The 14,687-nt window shown below is 55.7% G+C and overlaps 1 protein-coding gene across 4 annotated transcripts in view; it reads left to right on the top strand.

The window, feature by feature from the left end:
- Positions 1-394: 394 nt before the first annotated feature.
- Positions 395-14,687, top strand: part of DNAJB6 (DnaJ heat shock protein family (Hsp40) member B6) — a 62,775-nt gene continuing 48,482 nt past the window's right edge. For 3 of the 4 annotated variants that reach the window (XM_045086299.1, XM_045086300.1, XM_045086298.1), the window contains exon 1: positions 396-538. The gene's annotated coding sequence lies outside the window, so the exon portion shown is untranslated. Of the gene's footprint in view, positions 539-14,687 lie in introns of all 4 variants that reach the window. The other variant, XM_045086301.1, reaches the window with a different exon arrangement.

The following is a 14,687-nucleotide window of genomic DNA, read 5'->3' as shown; positions in this document are numbered from 1 at the left end:
CCCTGCGGGAGACACGCTCGCGCCCGACGGCCCCTCTGCACGGACGCGCCCGCGTACAAAGGGGCCGCTGCGGCTCAGGCCGACACTGGGCCTGCAGGTCCTTAAACGTGACCGCCCACGCTAGCCCGCGTCAGAGAGGCCTGTCCCGGGCGGCCGCGGCGGGCCGGACACCAGGGGGGGCCGACGGCCGCGGGCCCGGCCTCCTCGCCCGCCCTCGCCGCGCGCATCCGCGGACGCCGAGCAACACTCGCGGGAGCTCCTCCCCTGCGGCCCCACCCCCACCCCCAGTCCGGCCTCCGCGAAGCTTCGGGAAGGCGGGCGGGGCGGGGCGCATGCGCGGCGTCAGAGCCGGGCGGAAGTGCTCGTCGCCGCGCCGCCGCCGCGTGACGCACTTCCTGTTTGTTGTCGGAGAAAGGAGAGAAAGGAAAGCGCGAGGAGCCGCCGCCGCCACCGCCGCCCGCACTGCCGTGCCGGAGCCGAGGGGACCCGGGCCGCCGCCCCGCCGCGCCTCCTGCTCGCCGCCGGCTCCCTGTCCTCGGTGAGGGTCGCCCGCGGGCGGGGGTCGGGCGCCGGGCCGGTGTGGGGCCGGGGAGGAGGTTGGGCCGGGGGTCGGGACCTGCGGCCTGCTGTGGGGTCGGGGTTCGGGGCTGGGCCGTCTGGCGGGGGGGTTCGCGGGGGGCCGGAGCCGCGGGGCGGGGCCGGGGTCCCGGGGTCGGGCCGGGGTCCCGGGGTCGGGCCGGGGTCCCGGGGTCGGGCCGGGGTGGGCGTCGGGCGCGGGGCGCGGGCTGCGGCCGCGGGCGGACGTCGGGGGTCGGGGGTGGACGGCGGGCCCGGCGGTCTGGCCGGGCGCAGGGGGGCCCGGGGCGGGCTGGGGTCCGGGTCCCGCGAGTCGGGGGCGGCCTTCGCCCCTGGCCGGCCCCAGCCGGCGGTTGGGCCCGGGCTCGGCGGCGGCGGGGCCGTGCGGCGCGAGCCCCTGTTTGTGCCCGCGAGTCCCGCGTGGACGGGCCCGGAGCCCGGAGCCGGCGGGGAAGCGGCCCCGGAGCCGCGGAGCCGCGCGCCCGGAACTTCGGGGCTCCTCGGAAGTTCGCTGCGGCCGGAGGGCGCCGCGGTGCGCTGGGCTCCCGCAGCTGCTGCCCGAGTAAGGGAAGGGGCCGCGTGTGGGCCCCGCAGGTCCCCGAGCGCGTCGTGGCTGTCGCCTGCTCGCGCGAGCCCGGGGTCCGGCCGCGCGGCAAGGTCACCCCGCGAGGGCCCGGCGCCGCGCTCCTCCGCGCCCTGCCCCGGCCGGCGTCCTGGAAGACGGGGCTCGGGGCGGGGGGGCGTCGGGTCCGACGACGGGCGGGGACCGCGGTCCGGGCTTCTGGCCGTCGGCTTTCGGGCTCGTCGTCGCTTCCGCGAATTGGGCGAAGCGGTCGGTGTGTGTGCGCCCCTCCCGGGCCGCCCCGGCCGCGGTCTCTGGAAACGCCGCCGGACTTGCCGCTCCGGGCTCGGCGCGCTCCGGGGAGCCGCGGAACGTCGCGGTCCTGCCGGTCCGGTGCGGGCGCGAGTCGGCCTGGGGGCGGCCGGCACGGACTCGACCTGTTGCTGTGGGAGGCGGTCCGGTCCGCTGGGGCGTCGGAGCGTCCCTGACACGGGGTCGTCGGTGATTTGGATTTTACTTTCTTGGTTGGACACGGGTGGTTTGAGGGTGTCCCTGGCGGCGGGACCGACGGCTCTGGAGCGCGGGTGGGGACTCGCGCCGAGCGCGCCGCAGGCCGGGTCACGGGCGGGGTCACGCGGCTCGCAGCTCCGTGCGGGCCGCAGTGTCTCTGCCCAGCTTTCGTCGGTGGAAGAATTCCAGTGGCCCCGGTTTCCCTGGTGCTTCCCTGGTGTTTCCCTGGTGTGGGCGCGGCCGTAATCGCGGTTGTCCCAGGTCCCGGAGCGCGCGACCGGCACGGTCCAGAACCAGCTTCGCGGTGGCGGGGTCTGCGCACTCTTCAGTTCTAAAGCCCAGGGAGTCTCGGTAAAGGTTTTCCCGACGGAGCGCGCGCCGGAGAGGAGCAGAAGCAGACCCCTGCGCAGACCGGGCACTCCGTCCCCCGACCGCGGGTTCACGGCCTGAGCACAAGGCAGATGCTTAACCGACTGAGCCCCCCGGTGCCCTCACCCTCAGGGAGTTATTTTAAGTGCAGCGTTTCAGGGTTGCTGTGTAATGCTGACCGTCACCTCGGTGGTGCGCCTGTACCTTCCACCGGTGGGTCCGCCCATCGAAGGTCAGCCGCTCGCTCCCGGTAAGGCTGACGACAACGCCTTTTTCTGAGGTCTCTTGGTGAGGACCAAGGGAGTGGAGGCGGCCTCTCTGGGTAAGGTGATCTTTGAACGGAATAGAGAAAAACTTTTTTTTGTTGAAATCCTGGAAACGAGTCTGATTTAGGGTAGGGGTGGTCTGTGTTGGAAATCTGGGTTGCTTTTTTTTTTTTGCCCAGGACACCCCCCAGTGGTGAAATGGGCGTAATTGCAGGTTTATTGGGGAACTAGGATGGGGACAGTGGCAGAGAATTTACAAACGCTGTCCTTTCTTTTTGATAGGATTTGTGAGAACTTGAAATTCAGGAGGCGGGGAGCCGGCTTCCCCCTCTCTCTGCCTGCCTCTCTGCCTCCTTGTGATCTCTGTCCGTCACATAAACAAACACATAAAGTCTTCAAAAAAATAAATTCAGGGTGGCGCCTGGGTGGCTCAGTGGGTTAAGCCTCTGCATTCAGCTCAGGTCATGATCCCAGGGTCCTGGGATCCAGCCCCGCATCGGGCTCTCTGCTCAGCGGGGAGCCTGCTTCCCCCTCTCTCGGCCTGCCTCTCTGCCTGCTTGTGATCTCTCTCTCTGTTCAATAAATAAATAAAATCTTAAAAATAAAAAAATAAATTGAGGAGGTAGATGAGAAGAACAGCAAGGTTGAAGATAAGCATAGTGACAGGAGTAACAGAAGTGGAAGGGCACGTGGCTGTAATCTCTACCCCCAGCGCGGGCTTGAACTCCCAGCGCCAAGATATGCGTCACATATTGTACCAACTGAGTCAGCCAGGTGCCCTGGAAAGACTATCTAAAACCTAATTAAAGGAAATGAGTTAATGGGTAACTCGGCTTGGAGAACTTTGATGCTTTTCTTATATATCAACTACAGGTTTTTTTCCAAATTTTGACCTTTAATGGTAGTATGCAGAATCACTGTTCACCCTTTTTGTTTTGATATCCTGCCTAAGAAAGTAAGTTTAGAAGATACTTACTATTCTTTGTACTGTTTATTTAAATACTTCACTTTTAAGGTGGGGAAAATTAATTTCTGGCAAAAAAATACAAAGGTAGGAGCTCCTGGCTGGCTCTGTTTGCGGCGTGCGACTCTTGGTTTCGGGGTGTAAGTGGAAGCTCTGGTGGACGTAGAGAGGACTGAAAATCTTGAAATAATTATAAAGGCAGTTAAGTTCCCCAGGGTTGCATTATATGTCAAAGTGGGGAGGAGAGTATTTTATCTACACCTCTAATTCTTTATTTCAAAAGCTATTCCTTATTTGGGCATAGCTGGGTTTTCTCTGAAAACTTTGATCCTTTCTTAACATTTGTGGGGAGTTTCGACCATCCTAAGAAACATAGCTGCCGGGAGTGCTCTGAGGCAGTAGAACTGCGTGGGTTGTGAGTTGGTTGTGAGTTGGTGGGGTTTCTCTTTTTGTGTGTATTTGTTTATAAAAATACTTGAGTTATTTTAGGATTCTTCAGTTCAGTCGCAAGGATCAGTTGTATTTGGAAGGGTGATTTCTTCGGGTGGTGTGGGATTTGTGCCCTTGAAAATTCCTCTTCTCCTTTTCACCAACGCAGGATTCCAGGACCTACCTACTACTATGTGTGTTCTCTGGGAGGGCCTGGAATCCTCACTGCAGTGCTCCCTGTGTGCCTGAGGCGTCGCCCCGGACGCACCGTGCTGAGAAAACCTTGTTTGGATTGGAACCTTCCTGGTTGGTTTTTGTCCTCATGACCCTTCTGTGATTAATAATGGAATCCAGACCTTCGGAATACCCACTTTGAATTCACAAACCAGGACTGGGTACTTGCCGTATTATCTATTTTATTTTAATGAAAGGAAATTAGTCGTGCCTGTAAGTGTCTGATAGTCGATAATTACTGGTTTGGCAATCATTGGTCTCAGATCTTGAGTTCAGGGGAAGTAGCTTCCTTGTTTGTTTCTGGAATCCTTGAGGCACTTGAGGCACATTGGGTAACGACTATGTAAGTAGATGGTTTGTGGGAAGGTTGACGGTTCCCTTCTGTGTGTCTGTCCCCGGCCCCCTCATGAGAATTCTCAGGTAATGAAATGATACGTAGGTAACTTCTCCAGATCTACTTTAGTTTCTTCTTTCTCTCTCTCTCTTCCTTCCCTCCCTTTTTAAAGATTTAAAGAAAATACAAGCTGGGGAAGCAGCAGAGGGCGAGGGAGATGCAGACTCTGAGCAGGGAGCCCAATGTCGGGCTCCATTTCAGGACCCCGAAGGCAGATGCTTAACGGACTGAGCCACCCAGATGCCCCCAGATGTACTGATTTCTCGTTAAATGTCCTGGGTGCTTTCATTTCCATCAAGCAAACGGCATTCCACTAAATTAGCTGATGCTGCAGAAGAATTAAACACTTAACAAAATGGTTTCTTGGGGCACCTGGGTGGCTTAGTTGGTGGCATGTGAATTATTGTTATTATGTTTTTGGACTGTGTGACTCTTCATCTTAGGTTGGTGTAAGTTCAAACTCCATGTTGGGTGTAGAGATGAGTTAAAAATAAAATCTTAAAAATAAAGTTTTCTTTACAGTTATCCCTTTTCTGAGTTAATAGAAGTAACGAGTATATTGATTTGCTGGATTTTTAGGCTAAAGATTGGGAATGTGTTCAATGGTTATATGACCTTTCGCTGGAATTCTGTTAAGGTGACGTCCGCTCCCGGAGCGGCAGCCCGGGTGGGGAGAAGAGAAGGCATTGTGCGAGGAGGCGGCTTTTCTCCTCCCTTTCCCGACGCTCCGTCTTCACAGATTGCGCAGAACAAAGGAGGTTTCTGTGTTTTTTTTCTTTTGCAAGCAGAGCGGGGTTTGTTAGGTGTTAGGTAGAGAGGTCTATGAGAAAGGGCTTGCGGAAAGAGCGTCATTTCTGTCCACTAAGGTTTTGCTGGGTGGGTGGCCAACCTTTGGGCTGTAGAGGAGCACCTCAGAGCGCGGAGTGTCTAAGTCCTGTACCGCACCGGCCCTCGACTCCGGGACGGTCTGTGGATGTCGGAGGGTGATGTACTTGCAGCCGTCCCGCCGGGCCCATGTCGATTCCTAGGCTTCCTTCGCCTTCAGAAACCGTAAAAGCAAGGCTGCGTAGCGGAAGGGGGCCAACTCAGCTGTGCAGAGAACTCGTCCTGCAGCACCTCACGTAGCTCACATCAGGTCACACTGATGTATTTATAGTCAGAGCTGATAGAGAAGTTCCAAGGGTGAGAGCACTCAGAAGCCAAGCTGGGCCTCCTGAATCCCATAAGGTGCTCTCGGTGAAGGGACTGTTAGGAGCGGGTCCGGTCCCATGTGTTTCCTGAGACCAGCCTTCTCACCGCGCCCTCATCTTTGCCTCTCCCGGTAGAGATCATTTCTGTCCGCAGCCTGTTTCTGGGGCAGGGGTCGGGGCAGGTATTTGGTGGAGGGGTAGTAAATTTGTACTAGTTTAGCGGTGTGGATATTTTGTTACATTTAACTTAGATCTTTATTTTGGGGCAGGAGCATCTGTTCCCTTTGTGGCTGGGGCTTTTCTTTTTTTGCAGACTGCTGCTGGCAGCTGGAGAGGAGTATTTGATTCAAGGGTCTGTATTAGAGATTATCCATGTATTTAGAGAAAAATGAGGTGGTTAGGTTGGTCAGAGGAAGTTTTAAAGTGAATAAGGTGAGTTTTTGAAGGTAACCAAGAGGTTTGGGAGCCCCTAGAGTGCCTTTCTGGTACTTTTTCAGTGTTACACAGGAATAGAAATTAGTAAAGGTAGTTTGGGTGGTAAGTCTATGCACTTATTTCTCTCTCTCTCTCTCTTTTTTTTTTTTTTTTTTAAGATTTTATTTGTTTTATTTGACAGAGATCACAAGTAGGCAGAGAGAGAGAGGAGGAAGCAGGCTCCCCACCGAACAAAGAGCCCGATGCGGGGCTCGATCCCAGGACCCTGGGATCATGACCCGAGCCAAAGGCAGAGGTCTTAACCCACTGAGCCACCCAGGCGCCCCACACTTATTTGTCTTGATTGCAAAGGGAATGTCTCAGATACTTAGAAAAAAAGACCAGAGTTACTTTACCCAGAATTCTACCAACAAAAATTCTCTATTAATAAAATTTATAAATGTAAATCATAATGGCCTAATTTGCTTGTAGAGTAATTGTAGGAGATGGTAGCTGACTTTGCTTTGGGAATCCGAGCTTGGTGTTTTGGTATCCAGGTCATGGTACATGGGTTAAAGTAGCAAGCAGCGGTAGGGAAATGATGCTTGAATTACCAGCCTTCACTCTGAGGGAGTATCTTCGGTATTGTGTTTATACCCCAGGTTATTTTTTATAATTGTAACATCTATTTGGAGAAATCGAGAACCTTAAAATTTTTTTTTTTAAATTTTTAAAGATTTTATATATTTATTTGACAGAGAGATCACAAGTAGGCAGAGAGAGAGAGGGAAGCAGGCTCCCCACCGAGCAGAGAGCCTGCTGCAGGGCTCAATCCCAGGACCCTGAGATCATGACCTGAGCCAAAGGCAGAGGCTTGAAACCCCTGAGCCCCCAAGGTGTCCCGAGAAATGGAGAATCTTAATGGACAGGGTTAATCCCTTAGGAGTTAGACAGAAGAGACCCTTAATCCAAGGGTTGTCGGGGAAGGAGAAGGCATTCACACTGGGTGGGCGGCCGGTGTGTTGTAAGGACTAATCGCTTCACTCCAGCAGCCACCTCCTCGCATGAGCCAAAGCTTTAGACCACGGGATTCATCTCTGCGTTGACAGGACTGTTGAAACGCAGTCTGAATGAAGTAGGAGTTCATCTTCGTAGGGAGAAGCTAGCCATGGTGTTTTGGGCACAGTGTAGTGGGTGCAGGCAACTCCTCGAGAAGATGAGATGAGGTGCAGGACAGCGGCCTATCCTGGGTGTACAGGAGCGCTTTCATATTGCGCTAGTTGGGTTAGAATTCATTCTGATAAGTAGACTGGCAGCCTTGGGTTTGTATTCTAGAAGAGTGTGTGTTGGTCACCTGATGTGCTCGTTCACAACACAGATTCACAGGCTGACCCCATATTAGGTGAGGCGGCAACCTTTTGCTCGGGCCTAGGAGTCCTCAGAGAAGCTTTACTCCTTCCCTGAGTGCGCTGGGTGACTCTCCGCGGCCGACTGGCTTTGTGGGTTTCTCTTTGCCCGGGCTCCGCGCACTGGAGGCCCCGTGCTGCCGGTTCAAGGCCTGCCCTGTGCTTCCCCGGACCCCTGCGGTCTGAGTTGGGCTGGGTCTTCCGTGGGTAGGAGCACTCTGGATCCATCGGCCGCTTGTGTGCAGCCCTAGCAGTGGGCAGTGCCAGCTGACGAATAGTTAAAGCTCGGCTTCTAGTGCCCTTTGTGTGATTTGGTTAAAAAAAAAGTCACGAAGTCCCGCACTTAGGTGGGCAACGGACAAGGGACGCAGACCAGTGGTTCGTGGGAGCACGTCGGGCGCTCCTTCTCTTGGTGGGTGCAGAGTCCAGCGGGGACGGGGTTCATTCAGGCCAGCGCTGCTTCGGAGGCTGGGAGAACGCAGGCTGCTGAGCCCGGCTGGATGTACAGTGGTGCCGCCTCGGTGGAAGGCAGACGGGCAGCATCTTCCACGTTTTTGTCGCAGAAAGTCCTGCAAGCACCTTGTGAGATCGTATGCGACACTGGGGGCGCGGAGGGAGGCCCATGCGAGGAGGGCCTGGGTCTGATTTGGGCTCCCGGGGCACCAGCACTGTGGTGTGCCCTGCTGCACCCTGGACAGGGACCAGTTCAGGACCTCAGGTTTCAGTCCTGCCCTTCTGGTGTCTGTGCTAGTGCTTGCCACAGGGCGGACTCCTGTGTCGGCTGTGTCTGGGTGGTCACTTGTCCTAGTGCCTGCCGCCCCAGGGGACCGTCTTCGGGGAACCAGGGAAAGTGCCCTGCCCGCATCTGAGCCGCGGAGCGCTTGCCAGCATGGCTGAGTGTGCCGGCCCACCGGCTGCCGGCGCGGACGCGGACTCCGCTCTCTGACCTCTGTTTCGCATGGGTTTGTTCTCGCGTTTGTGTGTTTTCTGATTCCGGTGATTGAACCCTGAAATACTTTTACTTTTTTGAGATAGAATTGGCATATAACACTGTATGTTTGCGGTGTGCATGTTGGCTTTAGACATCTGTGTGTTGCAGTTTTATACGAGGTTCTTGTCAGTTGCATTAACGTCTGCTGTGCAGCTGACCCTTCATCAAGTCACATTGTCTTCGTGCGTTTTCATGCTTCCCATGTTTTTTTTTTTTTTTAAAGATTTTATTTATTTCACAGAGATCACAAGTAGGCAGAGAGGCAGGCAGAGAGAGGAAGCAGGCTCCCCACAGAGCAGAGAGCCCAATGCGGGGCTCGATCCCAGGACCCTGAGATCGTGACCTGAGCCGAAGGCAGAGGCTTAACCCACTGAGCCACCCAGGCACCCCATTCCCATGTATTTTTTACTTGCTGAATTAAACTTTGGCTGCTAGTATGAAAAGTTTAATTAGATGCTAATCTAAATGACTTTCACTGCCTGGGTTTAGCCTTGTAGGCAGCAGGTGCACTCAGGTCACCTGCAGCGTTGTGTGGTTGATTGGGGAAAAATAGTTTAGTGTGTTTCTGATGTTGGCAGGAGAATTGACCCTCGGGCAGGTAGGTAGTGAGGCCTCCAGAGAGTCTGAAAAAGGTTCTTGTCAGTTGCATTAACATCTGACAAATTGTTAATGTTAGTGATTTTTTTTCCTGCCTTCGTGATTTTTTGCTGCTTTTGTCTTCCACATGTTTTCTGCTTTTTGTAGTTTTTTTTTTTAAGATTTTATTTATTTATTTGACAGAGAGAGATCACAAGTAGGCAGAGGCAGGCAGAGAGAGAGGGAAGTAGGCTCCCTGCTGAGCAGAGAGCCCGATGCGGGCTCGATGCGGGGCTCGATCCCAGGACCCTGAGATCATGACCTGAGCCGAAGGCAGCGGCTTAACCCACTGAGAGCCACCCAGGCGCCCCGTAGTTTTTTTTTTTTTTTTTTTTAAGTATTTTATTTTTATTTATTTCTCAGAGAGGGAGAGTGCGCGCTCGAGAGCAGGCAGAGGCAGAGGGAGAAGCAGGCTCCCCACCGAGGAAGGAGCCCGATGTGGGACTCGATCCCAGGACGCTGGGATCATGACCCGAGCCGGAGGCAGCCGCTTAACTGACTGAGCCACACAGGCCTCCCTGCTTTTTGTAGTTTAATTGAACTTTTTATGTGATTCCATTTTCTTTCCTTTTTACCTTCTTTACTGGTTGCCCTCCAGTCCACAGGGAGTAGTCAGGTGACACATGCTGCATGGGAGTGCAGGTGCCCGAGGACAGCCCCTCCTCATTCTTCCTCCTGCCCAGTGGAGTCCTGTTCATGTCCCCTTCGCCTGAACTCAGGCCTGCACAGGAGTACATTGTTGCTGGTAGTTGGAACCGTTCTCTTTTGGATGACTTAAGAATAAGGGAGAGTTTATTTTCTATCCATTTAACCTTTCTCTGATGCTCCTTATGGTGATCTAGTTTTTGTCCTATTCTTCTGGTCTTTGAAGGACTTTTAGTATTTCTTGCAAGGCAGATCTACTGGCGACAAATTCCCTCAATTCTTAATTGGCCAGAGAAAGTCTTTAATTCACTTTTGAAGGATAATTTTGAAGGCTGCAGGTTGGAAGTTGGTTGGTACCCTCCCCTTCCCTGTAAAAATATTTCATTTCTTTCTTTCTTGCATGGTTGCAGTTCTTACTTAAGTTTCCTTAAAGGTAAGGTGTTTTTTCCCCTTGGCTCCTTTTTTTTTTGTTTTTAAAGATTTTATCTATTTATTGGACAGAGATTGCAAGCAGGCAGAGAGAGGCAGGCAGAGAAGTGGGGAGGGGGGTGGAAAGCAGGCTTCCCGTCGAGCAGAGAGCCTGATGCAGGGCTCAGTCCCAGGACCCTGATACCATGAACCGAGTCTAAGGCAGAGGCTTAACTCACCGAGCCGCCCACGCGCCCCGAAGATTTTTTTTGTCTTTGATTTTCTGAAGTTGGAGCATGATAATGCTGAGGCATAGGTTTTTCAGTGTTTATCCCACAGGGTGTTCCCTGAACCTCTTGATGTGCGGTTTCGTGCCTGATACGCGATTCTCAGTTATTCATGGCTTCAGAGCTGACTGATGCTTTTGAGCACTCTTTCTGCTCCTAACTCCTGCCTGGTCCTGCCTCCTGTCCTGCAGCTTGTTGGCGTGCCATCCGCAGTCTGCTTTTCCCCTTGTCCTGTTGGGAGCTTTCATGGTTCTTCGGGATTCCTCTGCCATGCCCAGTTCATGAATAAGCTCATCAAAGGCATTCTGCGTTTCTGCTGGGGCTTTTGGTCCCAGGCATTTCTTTCTGACTCCTAGAATTTTCACCTCCGCTTGCATTACTCACCTGTTCTAGCACGGTGTCTACGTTTTGCAGTTAAGCTCTTGGCATATTAATTCTACTTTTACCAAGTTCTTGGTTTGGTGAGTGCAGCATTTCCGCTGTTTCTGCCTTGTCCCGATGCTTGCCGAGGCTTGTCAGACTCTGTCTTGCCTTCTAGTGTGCCTTGTAATGTTTTTTTTTTTTTCAAGGTGGATGTGATGGACCAACCAAAAGCAGCTACTGCCCACAGGCCTTCAGTGATGTGGAGGCCAGGTTGGGAGAGGGGAAGGTTTCCACCCTGTGGTCCACGTCACCGGTGTGCTCCCGTTCTCCTCCCTCGGGTGGGCTGGTTGGGGCTGGAGGGGACTGGGGTTGGTTTTTCCCTGCCCCCAGGAAGATTGGGCTCTTGTAAAACAGTTTCCCCTGAGTGCAGACCTGGAGAAGAACCGAATGCTTTGGTATTTTTCTTATTTATTTAAAGACTTATTTGTTTATTTGAGAGACAGCACGAAGAGTGCCAGCGCCGGCACGCACACACAGGGGCGCCTGGGGGGCTCAGTGGGTTAAGTGTCAGTCTTCAGCTCAGACCATCATCCCAGGGTCCTGGAGTCTAGTCCCCTGTTAAGATTCACACTCTGGGGGTGTCTGCTGCTCCCCCTGGTGCACATACTGTCAGGTAAGTAAAAGCTTAAAAGAGCACAGAGGGCGAGACATGGTACTCACTTGTGTTCAGGGACGATGACTTATGTGACATGCTTTCTGAAAGTCCTGACGTGGTGGGTTACCGAGTTTATTGGAGGAGGTGTAGTTCTTTTAGTTAATGGGGATTCGGGTAGTGGGTTTATCAGACAGATGGAGTTAATTTTTTTCCCTTGGCCAAGTACATTTTGTTAGAAATTTCATGGATTAATAAACTGGTTGCCCTAAGAAGCATTTGTTTGTGTCTTTTTTTTTTTTTTAAGTGTTTATTCATTTAAGTAGTCTCTGCCCAACAAGGGGCTCGAACTCAGAACCCCGAGGTAAGTGTCACATGCTCCTTTGACTGAGCCAGGCAGATGCCCCAACAGCATTTGTTCTTAACTGAAAGAAGAGAAAGTGTTGGTTTTCTGTTGCTTCCTTAAAATACAGTTTTAGGTCCTGTTAGTGGGAAGTGAGAGAAGTTGTAGAATATCTGCTAGAAAAGATGATGTAGTGAGAGAGCTCTCGTCCCTTTAACCTTGAACTGATGGCTCTTGGGGTGTTTTAGACTCTCCCCATGCCTTGCAAGCTCTGTTCTCTGCTTTCCAGAGAGGAGGTCAGTAGCCTTTTGTGGCTGTGGGGCCAGGGGACTGAGCTTTTCCATTCTCCTTCACTGTAATGACTTCAGGGTTCATGGCCGCCTGTTGGGACCCGTTCACGCAGTGAGGCAGTGTGGGTTCACATGTGTGCCAGGCGCGGTTTCCCCCTGTCCGAGGCCTGTGGGCACCTGTGCTTTTAGTTTACGTGGTTTATGTGGTCGGCTCTCTGACATAATTCCTGCTTCCTTTTTGGCACTTGGATGCAGGGAGAGAAGCCCTGGTCTCCTGGCAGTGTCTGCGCAGAGGGGAAGGTGCCCTGGGGACACCTGAGAAGAGACAGCACATGGGGGGATGTCTCAGCTCCCCTGAGTGCTCCGATTTTTCTGGTATTGGCTGCCCCTGTAACGGCAGTTGGCCCTGGGAGACCTGATGGGGAATGTAGGACTCTGGCTTGTGTGTTGCTCCTCCTAGGTGATCACAGCCCCTCTCAGATTCCCTCGCAGGTGTCGCTGAGGAGTGAGGATGGGTGGCTGATCCGAGGAGGTGGTAGGTATTGTCCCCCCACGTGGTGTGTTTTTCTTGAGAATAAATGGATGTATTTGATGGCTTTAGGAAAATTGGATTAAAGATTCTAACTAGTTTATCTGTGCTAAGGAAAGAGTCTATATAAAACGGGCATTTTATCTGCACATCTCGTTGAGCAGCAGTTTACTTAAAGTTGTTCTGGAATTGGGTAGTGTTCTTTTTTGTTTTTTTAAAATTTTTATCTATTTGACAGAGATCACAAGTAGACAGGCAGGCAGAGACAGAGAGAGAGAGGGGAAAGCAGGCTCTCCACTGAGCAGAGAGCCCAACGCGGAGCTCGATCTGAACCTGAACCGGAGGCAGAGGCTCCAACCCACTGAGCCACCCAGGCACCCCGAATTGGTAGTTTTCCTTTTCTTCTTCTTCTTCTTTTTTTTTTTTTTTAGATTTCATTTATTCATTTGACAGACTGATAGAACACAAGTAGGCAGGGGAGGGTGAGGGAGAAACAGGATTTCCTCCGAGCAGGGGAGCCTGATGTGGGGCTGGATCCCAGGACTCTGAGACCACGACCTGAGCTGAGGGCAGATGCTTAATGACTGAGCCACCGAGGTGCCCCAGTTTCTGCTGAAAACAGGATTAAAATAAGCTTTTTCATCCACATGATACCGTGTTTGTACTAGTGGTTTAACGTTCAGTTTCGTCATGGCCTGTTCCAGAGAAGGCGCTCCCGGTCTCCTAGCGGCCGCGCGAGTTCAGATCCAGTCGCCGCCACAGCCTCCGGCCCCGAGGAGCGCCGTGGGTTCGCTTCCCGAGTCCGAGTCCGAGCGCGGAGCCGCCGAGGGACCTTCCCGTTTGACAGCTGCGGAAAGCGGGCGTCTGGGGGCGCCGTCGGTGCAGCGTCCGCCTGCAGCCCAGCTCGTGGTCCCCGAGTCCCGCGGTGGAGCCCTGCCTCGGGCTCCCTGCTCGCCGGAGGCTGCTCGCCCTCTCGCGCGGCGCTGCCCTGCCGCGGTCTCGGTCCCAGGTGGACAAAGTCCCAGGTGGTTGTCCTCGGTGCAGCTGGTCCAGCTCGCGGCGGGACGGGTCTAGAATGGCCCTTGGCTTGTGTGTCCCGCAGCCTCCCAGACAGGTTCGGTGCCGCCGTCCTGCCCCGCGAGTAGGTTCTCTTTCTGTCCCTCTCTCCGCTTTGAAGAGTCCATGGGGCACGAGCGGGCACGAGCGGGCACGAGCGGGCCGCCGCCGACGGAGGAGAGGCTCCCCGCCGAGCAGGGAGCGCTACGCGGGCCGGGACCCCGGGACGCTGGGGCCCTGAGCCCAGCCGGAGCGCACGCGGGGCTGACGGAGCCCCCAGGCGCCCCGCTCCTTGCTTCTCGCGGCCCGCGGGCGCTGGCGGTGCGGTCGGTGCGCGTCTCCCTCCCGTCGGCGCGGACCTGCGGGTGCGCATGGGGCTGCGGGTGCGGGTGCGCGCGGGGGAGCCCGCTTCCCGGGCTGCAGCCGGTGGCGGTGCTTCCGCGCCTGCCTCGGCCGTGCGCCCCACGCTCTTGGGGTCCTCGTTCGCGGCCCGTGACTGGCTGCTGGGCCCGGAGCCGGTTCCCGAGGCCGGCGTGCGGCGCGCGCGTTCGCTCGGGGTCGCGTTCGCTCGGGGTCGCGTGGCGGCGGCTGACGGCACCGTGGGGGTCGCGGCGCCCTGGCTGGCGCGGCCGGGCTGCGGGGCGCGTGCGTGGGGCGGCGAGGGAGGCGGCAGCGCCCCTGGAGCCGCGCGGCGCGGAGCTCGGCGTCCGTCGGTGACTCGAGGCGGGAGCGTGTCCCAGCGGCGGTCCGGAGCGCGGTCGCTGCGTCGCGTCGCGGGGCTGCTCCGGGCGGGGACCCCGCGGTGCTCTTGGGACGCGCCGCCTGGGAACGGACGCCGCGGCGGCCGCGCGAAGACCTGCTGGGGATGAAGCCCCGGGACACCGGGGGACGCCCGTGCGCGGGAGACCCCGGCGGGGCCGTGCCGCGGACCCCGGGCCGAGTGAGGACCCCAGCGGCCGCCCCGCCCCGTCCCGTCCCGCCCCCCTGGAGCCGGGTCGGGTCGCGTGGGGGAAGGGCGGGCGGAGCGGAGGCTCCTGCCGCGGGACCTCGGCGAGGCAGAGCGACCCGGTTACTGGGAAGGTCCTGTTCCTCCGCGGGCACCTGCTGCCGCCGCGGCCCGGTTCTTCTCGGAGCGGCCGTCGGCTTCCGGCCTCTCTCCGCGTGCGCCGCGGC

Source organism: Mustela putorius, unplaced genomic scaffold, assembly GCF_011764305.1.
Source record: "Mustela putorius furo isolate JIRA1106 unplaced genomic scaffold, ASM1176430v1.1 tig00000929_pilon_pilon_pilon, whole genome shotgun sequence".
Lineage (NCBI taxonomy): Eukaryota > Metazoa > Chordata > Mammalia > Carnivora > Mustelidae > Mustela > Mustela putorius.
The sequence above is the reverse complement of the archived record's forward strand: the minus strand, read 5'-3'. Positions and strand labels throughout refer to the sequence as shown.